Source organism: Neovison vison, chromosome 3 (assembly GCF_020171115.1).
Source record: "Neovison vison isolate M4711 chromosome 3, ASM_NN_V1, whole genome shotgun sequence".
In the NCBI taxonomy this organism is placed as follows: domain Eukaryota; kingdom Metazoa; phylum Chordata; class Mammalia; order Carnivora; family Mustelidae; genus Neogale; species Neogale vison.
Genome location: NC_058093.1, coordinates 198,621,436 through 198,637,387, shown reverse-complemented (window position 1 = coordinate 198,637,387; position 15,952 = coordinate 198,621,436). Strand labels below are relative to the sequence as shown.

Genomic DNA, 15,952 nt, shown 5'->3' with positions numbered 1-15,952 from the left:
GGGCCACATCTGCTGTCCTGAGAGGCCCAGGGCGTGTAAGCCTGTCGTGGAGAGGTGGGCTCTCTACTGTGTGCTGCAGCCCCTGAGTGGGCTCCCCCACGCGCGTCCCTGCGCATCGGCGTGTGGCCCTCCCCGTACGCCCCCTCCCTACCCACCCACCACTCTGGAGTTATCATTTAATAGCTGAAACGCGATTCCAGTTAAGTATCTGGGGGCTGAAGAGGAGAAGGAGGGCTCGGAGCCCCACAGGAGAAGGAGGAGGGGGCGGGACGGGGAGGCGCTTTCCCACTCCTTCCTCCTTCAGGGAGCTGCTAAAAAGAAACGGCGTCGCACCCAAGTGCGAGGGTGTGTGTGTGTGTGTGTGTGTGTGTGTGCGCGCGGGGGGGGGAGGGGGGCAACGTGAACGCGCGCGCGCGGGTGCGCGCAGGGCCCGGGAGGCGACGCGGGCCCTTTAAGGAGCCCGAGGGGGCCGGGCCGGGGCGCGTCGGTGCGGGCGGGGAGTCGGGAGCTAGGAGGCCGAGCCACCGCCTCCCGGGCTCCCGCCCCGCCCCCTCCTCCCCCTCCCGCCACCGCCGCCGCCGCCGCTGCCGCCGCCACCGCCGCCGCCGCCGCCGACGCACCGCCGCCGCCGCCGCCGCCGCCGCCGCCGCCACCGCCACTGCCGCCGCCGCACCGCCGCCGCCGCCGCCGCCGCCGCCGCCGCCGCCGCCCGGGAGCGGAGCCGCGGGCAGGCCGGGCCGCACCGGAGCCCCGCGTCCGCGCGCGCCCCGCCCGAGCCGTGCGCCCGCGCCCTGCGCCGCGCGATGCGCTCCAAGTTGCGGGCCGGGGACCCTGGGCAGGCGCCCTAGGAGGCGGCGGCGGGAGGATCGCGCCCCGGCTGGAGGCCGGGCCTGCTGCGCGCCCCCAGCCCGTTCGGCACCGCCACTTGCCTGAGCGCCCCAGCGGCCCGAGCGCGCCCCGAGCCCGGGCGCCGCCGCCGCCGTCTCAGCGAGGTGAGTTGGGGCCGGGGGTCCCCGCAGAGGGCCGGGGGGAGGCGCGGGGCGCGCTTCCGGGGGATCAGGGGAAGATCGGGCGGCGCACGCGGCGGAGTTGGCGGGGCCCCTGCACTCCTGAGTTTGCGCTCTCGGGGGGTGGCCTGCTAGGGAGCGAGGCGCCCCATAGACACTGCGGCCCGCGTGCGTGGGGGCGCTGGGGAACTTAGGGGAACTCCAGCTGCCCTGCGAGGGGGCGGGAAGGAGGGAAGTGGCGTGGGGGTGGACAGGCGGGGGGACGCCCTGGAATTGCGCCGGGCAGCCCCCCCACTGTGTGCCCCGGCCCTGTGGGCATGGCCGCCGTGCGCCTCCCTCCTCCCCAAGTAGACCCAGGCTTGGGGGTGACACTGCGTCTTATTTTCCAGCAGGCAGCGCGGGCTTGGGGAGCCCCTGGAGATGGCACCCCGTGGTCCCCGGCCTGGCCGCTCTGGAAGGGCGCATGGCGGGTTCCGGCCAGCTGGGGGCGGGGGCTGGCGGGGGCAGCTCCTGAGCGAGGGAGCAGAGGGCACTGGGGGGGGTCCCTCCGGGAGAGGCGCCCCTCGTTCCCCCCTCCCCCGCGGGCTGGTGTTCCTTCTGTCTGGGCCTGCCTCCCGCGGCTGGTGACGCCTCATTGGGCCGCCTCCTGGTCCCTCCCCCGGGCTGTGCGGATACTTGGGATGCCACTAGTTTGGGAAGTTGGAATTCAGAGCTGATCCCACTTGGGCTGGCCCCGGAGGCCCCAGGCCCTAGTGCTGGGGGAGCCTCCCCGGAGACCTGCAGTGGGGGGCACTCGTGGGGCGCGCCTTCCTCACCCCAGGCGCTTGCAGAAAAAAGCCTGAGGGACGGGGAGAGGGCAGGGCGGGCGGGAGGAGGGAGAGACATGCTGTACCTGTGAGCTGCCGTCGCCCGGGCCCAATTAGCGTGGGGCGCCCGGCGTTATTTTTACATTGTAGGTTTATTTTTTTGGAAGCTAGTGTCCTCCCGCCGCCTGTCGCGCGCTCCGGCTCGGCTCTGCGAGGGTCTGGTGCAGGGAGCGGAGGCGGATCTGTTCAGTCGGCTCAGCCTCCTCCCTTCCTCCCCCTCCTCCTCCCCCCCTGTTGGTGAGAACTGGTTTTATTATGATTATTATTTTTTTTCCCCTTTTGCAGATTTGGAGGAAGGATGTGTGAGGGAGGGCGTGGGGGGAGGTGGGAAGGGGAGAGGATCCCTCTGGGCTGGTTGGGGGAGTTCTCCACACGTTGGGATGTGTTATCGGTGGCCTTGACTTTGCCCTTTTTTTAAAAACGAGATCTGGGTCCTCGCGGCTCCTTTGATATAAGGGGCTCTCAGGGCCAGGCGTGAGCTGGGAGGGCGTCCCAGGGCATTGTTGTGTACCTCGTCGTGGGTGGCCTTTTTTTTTTTTTTTTTTTTTTTTTTTGCTTTTGGATGTGGTGGGGGAAGCAATCAGAGAAAGGAAGAGATGTGAGACTGGATAGCCGAGGCTTTCACTGCCTACTCTGCAACTCAACTCCCTGGGTTCGAATCTTTCTTTTGTCACTTTCTTGGCAGCGTGACCATGGACAAATTACTTAACCTCTCTGTGCCTTAGGCTTCTCAGCTGCAAAGTGGGGTAACCATATTCCCGAGTTCCTAGGGTTGTTGTGAGAACCGAGAGTGGTAATCCCTAGAACATATTTGTGTGAATGTTACTATGACCACTTTGTTGTTATTATTACTATTACTAGGTTCTAAAACTTGGATTTTAATTCAACAAACTGGAAATCTTGAGAGACGGGGCCGACTTGCCTTTTGCTGGGGAGTGGGGAATCTAGTGGAGGAAAGATGCTTTCTTCTCCCCACCCCCCACCCCCCCACCCCGCCCCCCACTCCGCTTTTCCCTTTTCCCGGTTGCGGATGCGGATGGAGCCGGGCAGGTGGTGCCTTCAGCCCATTGAGCAGATGCAAAGACCGAGCCTGGCGGAGGGGTGCGCGCAGGTCCTGGAGCAGGTGCGGAGCAGTGAGGGCATCCCGGGCGCTGTCTGGCTTCCCCACCGCCGCCTTGTCCCTGCTTGGAAATTTACCGCCGCCGCCGCCGCCGGGTGCCCAGGGAGTCTGCGGTGCCCAGACGTGGGGGCGGGAGCTGAGCGGGCCCCAGCCCTGGCCTCTTCCCACTGAGCTATTTATGCTTGCTCTGGGATCAATACTATTGATAAATCCATGTAAATGGTAATGTGGCTGTCAGGTCCCGGTGAGGGATGGAGACCCCTCTTGGGGCGCGCGCATTCCCCCTCCCTGGGCAAGGGTTCGGCTCCGTGGGGAGGATTTATTTGGCATAATCCGTTCTTTTCCCCCAATTAATAATACTTATACCACCTCCTAAAGATTTCTGGGAGCTCTGCAAATACACATCTAGCTGCGACCCTAGGAGCGCAAGGATTGTTCTCTGGGCAAGGGGGCGGGGGCTCTGCGGGTGGGGGCACTCACCCCTGCCCCCACATTGGAATACCACCCCGGGAGTCCCGCCCCCAGGCTGCGTGTGCAGGCTGCCTGGCCGGGACACCCCCCCTCCCCTCCACCCCTCTGCCTCACTGTGGGGGTGTTCTCTGTTCCCAACCCCACCTGAGGCCTGTTGGGTGAGGTTGTGAGATTTGGGGGGGGGGTCCACCTACAGAGAACCCAGCCTGAGGAGCTCCTGTCCAGGAGAAGAAGCAACCCAGGCAGGAGAGCTCAGCCCTTCCCTCCCACAGCTCTCCCCGAGAAGCACCCCCACAGCACTCTGCCTCTGACAAGAGAGGGTTGAGAGCTTTTATTTGCGTCTGTTTTTCCCTTCTCTGTTTCCTTTTCATGTCTCAGACGCCAACAGCCGCCTCCCCAGGTGATATCTCTGAGGGAACAGCTTGTGGGAGCTGGTAATTCCTGCTCCAGGGCCCCCCGGGGGAGGGTGCCAGGAGGGGGTCTGGGGAGGGCCAGGGGCCCAGGGGCAGGCCAGGCTGTCATCTTAGAAGGCCTTGTCCCATGGGTGGGTATGTGGGGGGGTCCCCAGGGACATGATGCTTGGGAAGGGTCAACTGGCATCCTTTGAGGATCCTTGGGGGTTGGCAAGGGATTTTATCCCCTGTCAGGCAGTGATACTGTAAAGGCAAATACTATACAGAGACCCCCCTCCCCACATGTCAAACACTCTCACTGTGTGTCAGGCCGTGCCCTCACCAGGAATCCACATTCATTCACGCTTGGTACCACGCTGTGAGGTCCTTGCTCTCATGATCCATTTTATAGTTGGTGAAATGGAGGCGCAGGGAAGTTTAGTGACTTGCCCAAGGTCACACACTTTGGATGTTGGAAGGACGAAGACCTGGAATTGATGGTTCCTGGTCTTGCTGGTGCCTCTGCAGCTGCGGCTGCACAGGTTAGGAAGAAAGAAATTATGTTTCTTATTGGAGCAGCACCTACAGATCTTTGCCCCAGGGGCAGGAGACTGAGAACCTGTTCTTCCTTGGGATTTGGGGAGGGGGAAAGTGCCTGCGGCAGGCCCAGGATTTTTTTGAAGTCTCATTTTATCTTAAACATTCATGCAAATTGGCATTGGCTCTGGCGGCTGTGTTTATTTTGAAATGAAAACATGGTTTTGAATTATTTAGCAGGGCAGATAACGGGGCTCCAGAAAGTGGCATCTAAGGAGTGCCGCGGCCTGGAGTTTCCTGCACAGGGGCCCGGGCTGGGCTGGAAGGCCCTGGGACGTTTCTGTAGCAGGAGACCTTGAGAGGTCCCAAGGAGGAAGGCATCTTTTTTCCATTTTACAGATGAGGGTCCTGGGGCCAGGCCAGCCCAAGGTCCTGTAGTAGTGTGGCTTTTGCTGACAGTGATCAAAATCATCATAGTTACTCATCTCGCGGGGCTCAGGCGAGGCGCCCTGGAGAGAGGCTCTTTGATTGCCTCCTAGAACCGTAAAGAATCATCCTCAACACACAGTAGAGGACAGACCAGGAGTGTTTAGTTCCTGATCCTCATTGGATCAGGTTCTGATGCATTCGAGTCCTGACTTAGCCATGGACACATGGTGCGCCCAGGGGCTGGCCCCTGCTTCTCTGAGTTTGGGCGCCCTGTTTGGGCGCCCCAGTCTGTAAGATGGGTGCATGGCTCACGGCTGGTGGGGTCGTGGAGAGGATTACGGGGCAGGAAGTGTGAGCACTGGGTTTGGAGTTTGTCTCTGCAGCTTTCAATTGTTATTGACTCTGGGCAAGTGGTTTAACATCTCAGAGCCTCAGTCTGCTCATCTGTAAGATGGGGAGGGTGTCTTTATTGCTGTCAGGACCCGATCCTGATGTGTGTCGCCAGAGTTGCTGTTTACTATTTTGGCTTACCCCGTTGGATCGTCAATGCTTCGCTATAGAAGCATTCTACAGGGGATCTGTGGGGTACTGGGCTGTCGCCGATGGGCTGGTTCCATGTTTCCTCTGTCTACAGGGCTGCTTAGAAGGCGGGTGCTGTAACAGAGCAGGGTCTTGGGGTCCCCACACCAGAGCCTTGGTGGTCTGGCCTTTTTGCCTTCCAGAGAGAGAAGGCTCCTTTCCTATTGGCTGGTTGGTGTGATTGACAGATATGTTCCGCCCCCTCCCTCTGGCCCTGGAGGCTGAGGTTTTGATGACACCGGGTCTGGCGGACTTGGAGGGTTTGGGCAGCATGGAGAGTCGGGGAAGGGGTGACACTGGGGTCAGAGGGGATCTCCTAGCGGAGGGCCAGGCTTCCCCTTCGCCTGGGTGCAGGTTCCAGAAAGGGCTTCTTTGAAGTCAGACCTGGGTTCAAATCGTGCCTCCATCAGCTAATGACTCAGGCAAAGTCTCTGACCTTCGAGCCTCGGTTTCCTTATCCTTAAGGAGGCAGTCGCTCTGAGGACAGTGTGGACCAGCAGTGTGTGGTCAGCTTCCGGCCGTGGGGGACAAGTGGTGCGCGCCTGCGCTGCCTGTGGCCACCTAGCATGGGGGGGGGCTGTTGAGCTCCTGAAATGTGGCTAGCGCAACTGAACTGGTTATTTTATTTCATTTTAATTAACTTAAATTTAAACAGCCACATGTGGCTGTGGCTAATGGCTGCCTGATCAGACAGCTCGGGTCTGGAGGGAGGGAGTCAGAGTCTGTGACAGCTCGGGTCTGGAGGGAGGGAGTCAGAGTCTGTGCATGGGAGCTGGGCTTGGCTCTTAGCATGGATTTTTTTCCTTTTCTGTGTGTCTTGTCTCTGCCCAGTGCCAGCGTGGCACTGTCCTATCTGGGAGCCTCCCCCCACCCTACCCGCCCGACAGCCTCGTGCTGACCCTAGTACCGACCAGGCTCCTCTGTCCTCTGCCCTTCTCCTGCCCATGCTCCTGATCTTACTGTCCCCTTCCTGTCCCAACCAGCCTCTAGGGCCGCTCCGTGCAGTTGACCTTTCTGCAACGTGGGGGGCTGCGGGGGGAACATTCTAGATCTATCCTGTCCAGCACCATGGCTGCACGTGGCCCTGGGCACTTGAAGTGACTGCAACCAAGGAACAGAATTCCATTTTTTAGGGCACCTGGGTGGCTCAGTGGGTTGAGCCTCTGCCTTCGGCTCAGGTCATGATCTCGGGATCTTAGGATCGAGGCCCGCATCTGGCTCTCTGCTCAGTGGGGAGCCTGATTCCTCCTCTCTCTCTCTCTCTGCCTGCCTCTCTGGCTACTGGTGATCTCTGTCTGTCAAATAAATAAATAAAATCTTAAAAAAAAAAGATTTCCATTTTTTATTTTATTTTAATATGTTTAAATAGCCCCCTGTGGCCTGTGGCCACTGTCCCCTTTGGGCGGCATGGTTTTAGTGCCTTGCCTTCTCTGTGGACTCGGACCCAAACGTGTTTTCAGACCTCTGGCGGAGCCTTCTCTTCTTGACCCTATAGGCAGTAGGCCCGAGTGTCCCCGAGGCTGGGAGCTCTGTGCCCAGACTTCCCCACTTGTGTCCCTGCAAAGAGAGGGCACCCCTCACTCCTGAGGGCTGAGCTCTGGGGCCTGGACCTCCAACCTGGCTGGGCTCACAGAGGGGATGGTCTGCAAAACTCCCTTGTTTGTTTTCATGAGTGCACATAGGTAGGAAGGCCTGCTGCCCATAAGTGTTCCATAGTTTTTTCTGCTACATAATTAATGCATTATGTAATAACTAGATTAATTTTTTTGTTGTTGTGGGGGGACATAATGATGCTGTCTATTGTCATTTGAAAAATAGAAGAAACTAAAAAGTAATTCACTCAAAACTCTCTGCCGCTTGCTTGGGGCTTTATAAAAACTAACTTTTGTGAGAGAAAACGCACAGGTCTGTTAGGAAGTTCAAGCAGCTCACAAAGGCATCCAGGGAAGTCGTCTGGTTTCTGCCCTCCCACTCTCTGTCCCCCGAGGCAGATGTGCACAGGTAAAGTTTCCCCTCCGAGACACTCTGGGCCTCTGCCTGCCTTTGATGGACACAAATAATATCACACCTTATTCACGTCTCGCTTTCGTCCCCTAAAATAAAACGTATCTTAGAGCTCATTCTGGAACACATAGAGCAGCTGTCAGCAAACTTCTGCCCACAGGCTGACACCAGCCCACCTCCCGTTTATTTTTTGGGATGTGGGAGGGGCAGAGAGTGAGGGAGACTCTTAAGCAGGCTCCATGCCCAGTGCAGAGCCTGATGCGGGGCTCGATTTCATGACTCTGAGATCGTGACCTGAGCCAAAATCAAGAGTCAGAAGCTCAACAGACTGAGCCACTCCTGCGGCCCCCCACCTCCTGTTTTTCTGGGGTGTGCAAGCTAAGAGTGGTTTTTGTATTTTTTAATGGCTGAAAAAAGAAAAAACCAAATAATATTTTGTGATCTGTGAAATTGTATGAAATTTAGATTTCAGTGTCCGTAATAAAGCTTTATTGGAACACAGCTATGCCCAAGCGTGAATGTGTTGCCTGAGTCTATTTTCAAGGTATAGATGAAAAATTGTGGGTTTGTGACGGAGGCCCGAGGGCCTTGCAAGGCCTGATGTCTTTATTGCCAGCCCATCTCATTCTTTCTGACTTCAGCATGACCTCCCGGGGTTCTTGCTGTTGCAGACATCTTCCAGAGAGGATTGTGAGTTGAAGAGTCATACCGAACAGGGCCTTAAAGTCCCTCCTGTTGGCCTGGCTAACTTCTTGCCGAGTGTGGCTGACGCTCCTGGTTACAGCTGACTGTTGTAGGATTCAGTGGGCAAAGAGGGGATGTTGAGGCAGCAGGTAGTCTGGACTGATTTCTCTGCTGTGTGGCGCTACGTGGTCACTGAAACTGCTTCTGGGCAGTGCTATGGGGTGTTCACAATTTTGGGTGAGCCGCTTCCTACCTGTCTTGTTCCCTCTTTGCTTGGGCCATCAGGAAACTCGGAGCCAGATGTGCAGCCTGCATTCAGCAGTCTGGTCTGGTCTTTCTGGTCTGTGTTTCTGTTTTACCCGCTTCATCCTGATTTTACAGTACTTTGTCCCCAGTTTTTCTCTTTGCCCTGACTTCGCTCTCTGATAGTATCTTACCATATGCATTCCTGAAAGTTGTCTCATCTCTGGAGGGGCACCCAGGAGCAGACAGGAGTAAAGAAAAGGAAAACGCTTTGTAAGGTGTTTCCATGCTTGTGTCCTGTGGGTGCCTGTAGAGTGCTGGGTCACCCCACCCGGGGAGGTTACACCCAGAGTCTCCTGACAGATGATCCCAGGAGGAAACCAAGGCCTGGCCCTGTGGAGGGTTTGAACCAAGGTCAGACCCTGGGCGATAAGCAGGACCTTTACATGTGCGTGTTGGACTGGATTTGGGAAGATGACAGTGAGTGACTTGCAATGTGGAAGATGTCCCCACTGGAGGGCCCCGGGGGGAAAGCCCTGGAGTGGAGCAGGTGTCAATGCTCACCCCCCCCCCCCCGTCAAGTGTCCCTTCTGTCTCTTCCCTGTCTGGGGCCCTGGGGCCCAGGGCTCTCGGAATTTTGGGATGGCAGTCCTGTGGGCATGTCCACAATGAGGGACCCTGGGCCATCTCTTCTGGCCTCCTTGCTCTGCTGATGATTTCAGATGCTTCTGCTCCCTCCTGCTGACCCTGGGGAATTTCTTGGAGCTGGGGAAGGAAGTGGGGGAAAGAGTGCTCCATAGGGTGGGTTGTAGGAAGTGGGATTAGATGAGACTGGACAGCTTGCCTGTATGTGTGTGTGTGTGTGTGTGTGTGTGTGTACGCGCGCACATGCTGCCAATGCGAGCGTGTGCACTGGGCCAGGGGGCTAGAAGTCTGGGAGGCTCTTGGGGGTCAACCCGTCCTCCAGCCTGGTGGCTGAGGCTGTCTACCGCTTGTCTCCCAGGGTTGGCCCCCAGCTCTGATTCCCGGGTCTGCCTCTTGCTGGCTGTGTGACGTGACCTGGAAGAGTAGCGGAGCCTCTGTGTGGCTCCTCAGTTTACCCACCAATGAAATGGGGTGATGAATGACACACATCCTCACAGGTAAAGCCGAGGGGGCTGGGGGCCATCCGAGGCCAAGGTGCTCCTGCAGCTTGGGACTGCCCTCCCCCTCCTCTCCATGGCTAAAGCACCCAGAGAGCCCAGGCAACTGGGTGCCGGTGGCTCACGGATGTCCCTCGGCCCTCACGCCCATGCTGTCCCCATCTGGACCCAGGTCCTTCCTTACATCAGATGCTTGTCCTGGGCTTCCTTCTGGCGTGTGGCGCACGGGCCAGAGACCCTGGGTCGCCCACACTGCCCTCTGGTGTGGTTGCCCTCCCCCCCCCCCCCCCCCCCCCCCCCGCTTGCAACAGCCCCCTCCCCCATCTCCCCACCGACATCCTGTGTGGCTGGGCCCCAGGGGTGCTGAGCCTTGACCTTACTTAGAGCCCTGAGGGCTTCCCACCACTTCTCACAGCCTTGGAGGCCTGTCTGCCCCCAGCGCCTGCCGACCTCTGACCTCCCCCAGGCAGGCCCCCTGCAGTCCCTCTGCACTATGCTGGTGGCTGGTGGAGGGGCTCTGGCCACGCAGGGTGGTGGGGTGCGGGGGAGGGCTGGAATTTTCTTTGTGCCTAGGGAGCCTCTCTGGGAGATGCTGTCAGTCAGGAGGCCTGGAGGCCGGCCCAGAGGGCCCCCGGGTGGCGGCGCAGCCCGACCCCACGGGGAGGGGTTGCCCCGGAGGCCCCTGTTTGTCCTCACGCTGAACTCCAGTGCCCACCGCAGACCCTCCGGGAGCATCGCCCGGGGCCGCGGTGGTGTCTCCGTGGCCATGGCAACCGCCTGGCACCAGGGCCCTGCTCGTTAGGCTAACGAGGCAAGGCTGCTGGGCCGGGGTGGGGAGCTGGTGGGGAGCCGGGACGTGCCGCCCCAGGGCTTGGCCCAGCTTGACTGGCAGGCCACCGAGCTAGGAGCGGGGCCCAGCAGGCATCAGGGCTCCCGCTCCGGGGTTCTAGGGGCTCGGGCCAGGCGCACGGGATGGGCTTCTGGTGGGCACTGGGTGTGGTGGTGACTCGTGGCTAGCTGCCATGACCAGTTGAACCGGCTGGGGAGGTGGGGAACGTAAGCAGGGAGTGGGTGCCCCATTTTCACCACCACCCCCCCCGGCTCCCCTCTGCCCTCCTGAATAGTTTTAGGCATTTTCACTTCCCCCACCTCTGCTCCCTGCACCCCATCTAGGCCATTGTACCGGGTCAAATAGTGCCCCCCAAATTCGTGTTCCCCCAGAAGTTCAGAGTGGGACCTTACGTGGAGATAGAGTTGTTGCACTTGTACCTGAGATGGGGCCCTGCTGGAGGAGGGTGGGCCCCAAATCCACGGAGATCCACAGAGAAGATGTTCCCCTCCCCCCCACGGAGTCTCTGGAAGGAACCACCTTGCTGACACCCGCAGAGCTGAGCGCCTGGGCTTTCGGATAACAAGGCAACAAGCCTCGGTTTCCCCATCCATAAAATGGGCACAGTCAGATTACTTGTCTGGGAAAGGCGCTGAGGGGTTGAGCGAGGTCCTGCGCGAGGGGGCACAGGGCAGGCCTTGATGAGGGTCGGCGTGTGCTGTTGGTAGTGGCTGCAGGACGTTCCCTTTGCTGTGGTTTTGGAGGAAGGTTGGGACATCACAGCCAGATGATCCCAGGTGGTGGGGGACTTAAAGCCTGTGTTGCACAGACAGGTGACCTCTGGGTGCTACTGTGGCCTGAGCTGACTCCTTTCTGGCCTGTGCTCCCTGACCCCCACAGGGCAGCTCTCCGGTGAGCCCAGACCAGGCTCAGGCAGCCTCTGGAGGGATTCAGGTTTTCTGTCTGCTGGGCGAGGAGAGAGACTTGTTAACTCCAAGAAACCCGGGGCCTGAGGACACCTTCCTTTGTTGGACAGGTTTTGTCACTTGGTGCCTCAGTTTCTGCATCTGTAAAATGGGGATAGCTGCATGCCCTGCCTCATGGGGGAGCGGCGTGGATTAGGGTGTTTGGGGGTGACCTCCCACGACCTGCTCTAGATGGTGTACACGCCAGCTCCCGTCTGACCCTCCGTGTCTGGTCTCTGGGCAGGGTTAGGTGGGGACGGGGTGCTTTGGAAAGGGTCCTGAGCTGGGTGGGACGCCGGGCAAGCTCCCCAAGCGCCTGTTTTACGGTCTCTCAGTTACGTCCCACAGTAACTCCCCTGTGGCCAGAACTGGTCCTTTCCCTGCTTCCTGATAGGGAAACCGAGGCATGCGGGTGTCCGCCATGCACGCTGCGGGCACGCAGCTCGAAAGTGCCTTCTGCAGGGGGATGTTGTCACAGGCAGGGTCTGGCCTTTCCTTGGCTCTCCCTTGCCCTTGGATTGTGGGTATGGGGCAGGGGGTGGCCTGGGGGCACCGTGTGTCCAGCCCTGCGTGCCTCTGCCCACTCTCTGCCCCAGCCCAGCCTGACCCCCTTGGGGGTCACCCTTGCCGTCTCCTGGGCTGCGGCTGGCTGTGCCGTGCAGGAAGCTGACCCCGCTGTCTGGGCTATAAATAGCAGCTTCTGCGCGCGGCGGGCAGGAAGCTGCATCTCATGGTACCTGGGCTCCGGCCACTGCCCCCTTGCCGCAGTGCCTCCCAGCACCGTCCTTCTCCTGGTGGGAGCGCCAAAGCGGAAGCATGTGTGCACCCTGGGCCTTGTGCTGCAGGTTTGCTGTGTGACCTTTGTGCTCTCCTTGCCCTCTCTGTGCCCCTGAGCCCTCTGTGCATCCTGTGCTGTGAAGAGTGCCTCCACGGTGTCTGGGTGGTGACTGGGGAGGTGTGGAGAGCAGGGTTGGTGGTTTGTTATTGAGAAGGGGGGGGTTGTTTTTACCCTGGAGGTGGGGGATGTTAGCGGGAGGGGGTTATGGGGGAATCCGGGGTGGGGACATGGGACCTATCTAGATGGCTGTTGGGGAGCCTGATGAGGTGGAGCTGCCTGGAGGGTCCTGGACTGGGAGATGGACCGTGGCTTGGGCCCTGGGCGTTAAGAGATCCACCTCAACTGCTGGGTCCTGGGTGATGCTGGCACAACCTCTCTGGGCCTCGGCATGGTCCTCAGATGTCCCGGCAGGCAAGAGACACACAAGGCTTTCAAGCAAGAGAGAGCCATTTCACTCTGCGCCCTGTTGTCTTCTGTGTTTTCATGGGTCACATTGTTCATGTCATTGAACTGTTAGGGGGTAGCACTGGTCTTGTCCCTCTCTGGACTGTCTGGTCCTTGGGCGCCCTGGCTCCTGGAATTTCCCAAATGGCTCTGATCCTGGGCACACTGATGGCCTCTGCCTTCCTGGTCCCTGCGGACCACACTGCCCCTTTTCCTGGCAGATTCCCGCTACCTGGTGAAGGCTAATAAGGCTTGATCATTCGGACATTTCTCTGAGCAGGTCAGCGTGCCTTGCAAAGACTTCCACCTTCGCAGAGGTCATATGCTTGTTGGTGCCCACATGTTTCTCGGCCTAGGGTGCCCGAGTGGATCAGTGGAGGTCTCCACAGAGTGGCTTTCCCGGTCTCCATCTTGCTGAACTGCGGGATGTCCCGGAAGGCCATCTGTGACTGGTCCAAAAAAAGAAAGAAACCTTGCCGAAGAATATCGATTAAGGAGTTACTACTGGTGGTCGTCCTAGAGGGGGAGGTCTCTAGTGATAAGCCACACAGCTCTGCCTGATTCACATTTTCATCCAAAGCGAGACTTGGCATTGCTGGGGGACGTTTCCACCGCGTAGGTGACAGAACTGGGCTTGCCCGCTTGGGCCCTGCAGGAGTGCAGAGACTGAGTCACGTGGACCCCGCCGTTGCTTTCGGAGTTCAGGCTTTGTCGGGGGTCGGCTGTAGGAGCAGTTTCCTCGAAGCCTAGACCTTTGGAGCCTGTGGTCAGGAGCTTAGTGGTGTCTCCCACAGTGGCCCCTGTCCTGGTCCCCAGCAATGGTGAATATATTGTCACACAGCAAAGGGGTATTAATCCCAGCCGTGGCTGGCCGGGATTGAGGCTTCCCGCCAGCCGACCTTGAGATGGGGAAGTTCGCCGGGATAATCCTGGGGGCCTCAAAGTCCTCAAAGGAGGAAACAGGAGGTCAGAGCCTGACTGAGACACTCTCTAATGCTGTCTTTGAAGATGAAGAAGGGGTGTGGGGCCGAGCACGGCAGGCAGCCTCTGGACGCGGGGAGAGGCCAGGAACGAATTGGCCCACGGAGCCTCGGAAGGAGCACAGCCCTGCCAACACCTTGACTTGTAGCCTGGTTTTGGGACTTCTGACCTCCAGAACGCGAGAATATATTTTACGCTGGTTTAACCTGCCGAGTCTGTGGTCGTTTATTACAGCAGCAGGAGGAAACTCAGACACGGCCTGCATCTACCCTGAGAACCAGCAGCCGGGAGCAACGTGGTCATTTTTTTATTAAAAAAAAAAAAGATTTCATTTATTTATTTGAGAAAGAGAGAGTGGGAGCGTGCGAGCAGGGAAGGGGCAGAGGGAGAGGGAGAGAATCTCAAGCAGGCTCCGTGCTGAGTGCAGAGCCTGACACGGGGCTCGATCCCACAACCCTGGGATCATGGCCTGAGCAGAAATCAAGAGTCAGATCTCAACTGACGGCACCATCCAGGTGCCCCACAACATGGTCATTTAGATGCTGGTGCGTCCAACTGACCTTGGAGTCAGGTGACGGCTCAGAGTCTCGGCCTTGACCTGGGGCTGTGGGTGAGGGATTTGGGGCCAAGAGAGAGTCGCCAACTGTTAAGGGCTATGCTAGGGAAAAAAATGAAATAAGAAAAATGTCTGGAAGCAGTGAGATGACCCTTTGGAAGCTTTGGAGAGGGGAAGGGGTGGTGTACGGTAGGGTTGTTGGTGTGTGTGTGTGTGTGTGTGTGTGTGTTTCTTTTTTCTTGATTCCTTCAAATCCAGTGGGGGCATCTGAGCCCCGTGGTGGCCAGAAAAATGGTACGTCCCCAGCCTGTCTCCCAACCCGTGATGAGCCCTGGATGATTCTTCTGGGTGGGGTTTCCCAGGGGGCAGGTGTTCCAGATTCTCAGAGCAGACAGGTGATGCCCCACGCTGTTTCCTTCCCGGCTTTATTGAAAAGAGGAAGAAAATGGCCCACACCTCTGGCCCTGAAGGCCTCTGGGCCTGCGTCCAGAAACCTGAACCCTGCAATTAAATGAAACTAGATCCTTAGGTGGGGAGAGCTTCTCCTGCCAGGAGAGGCTCCAGAGACCAGGCCCTGGGGACCTGCTGCTGGTGTATGGACGATGGGGGGTCCGGTGGGGGGTGGGGAGAGGCAGGTAGAGAAACTGCCCCAGGGGAAAGGGAAAGGGTGACAATGCGCCAGCCAGCCTGGGTCCACGAAGCTGAGCTCAGGGCTCCAGCCGAGGCGGCCGCTTTTTAGTAAAACAAAAAATTGAGAGGCACCTGAGTGGCTCAGTGGGTTAAGCCTCTGCCTTCGGCTTAGGTCATGATCTCAGGGTCCTGGGATCGAGTCCCGCATCGCATCGGTCTTCTCTGCTTAACAGGGAGCCTGCTTCCCCTCTCTCTGTCTCTGCCTGCCTCTCTGCCTACTTGCGATCTCTCTCTCTGTTAAAATAAATAAATAAAATCTTTTTTTTTTTTTTTTTTATATTTATTTGACAGAGAGAGATCACAAGTAGGCAGAGAGGCAGGCAGAGAGAGAGAGGAGGAAGCAGGCTCCCCGCCGAGCAGAGAGCCCGATGCGGGACTCGATCCCAGGACCCCAGGATCATGACCCGAGCCAAAGGCAGTGGCCCAACCCACTGAGCCACCCAGGCGCCCTAATAAATAAAATCTTAAAAAAAAAAATGCAGGTGACTTTCCAGTCACCCGAGTCCCCTCGCTGGAGACTTCTACTTCTCAACTAGACATGTGCTCTTCTAATCCATGTTTTTAATGCTTTACGGGCTTCCGTGCGGATCCCTGCACGGCCTGGGGCCCTGTCTCCTCCCTGGGCTGGAAGAATGCACGTGGATGTGGTTTTCTGTGGGCGCTACTAAGGTGAGCCGTGGGACTCGGCCGGTTTTGTAGGTCAAAAGTGGTCGAATATTGACAACTTTTATGTAATTCAAGCTAGTAATTTCTTGTCCGTGCTGGGCAGGCCACGGAGCGGAGTGACGACACGCAGGGATTTTGATGGCTCGTGGGGTCCCATCCCTGCTCCCCCCGTCCCATCGCCTTCTACCAGCTGTGAAGCCTGAGGCATATTATCATATCATTATCTGTGTCTTGGTTTCCCTATATGTAGAGCGGGGTTCGAAACGCTGCCTACGTTCTGTATGTGTTTTGTGGATGAGAAGTAGTAATGCACAAGGCATTTAAAACTGTGGGCTGTTGTTGTCATTACTGTTATTATGTATTCTTTTTTTAATTAGGATTTTTTAGCCTGTTGGTGCAGCTCGCTTGATCTGGATCTCCCTGGATTTTACCTCCTGTAGAAGTGGTATTTTGTTGAGATGTATGATTGGTCTGTTCTCCCACAGAGATGCCGCTTGAGTTGACGGCGG

The 15,952-nt window shown here is 58.2% G+C and overlaps 1 protein-coding gene across 9 annotated transcripts in view; it reads left to right on the top strand.

Annotated features, from left to right (window-relative positions):
* Nucleotides 1-826: 826 nt before the first annotated feature.
* Nucleotides 827-15,952, top strand: part of NCOR2 (nuclear receptor corepressor 2) — a 207,698-nt gene continuing 192,572 nt past the window's right edge. For all 9 annotated transcript variants that reach the window (XM_044243522.1, XM_044243527.1, XM_044243526.1 and 6 more), the window contains exon 1: nucleotides 827-992. The gene's annotated coding sequence lies outside the window, so the exon portion shown is untranslated. The remainder of the gene's footprint in view (nucleotides 993-15,952) is intronic.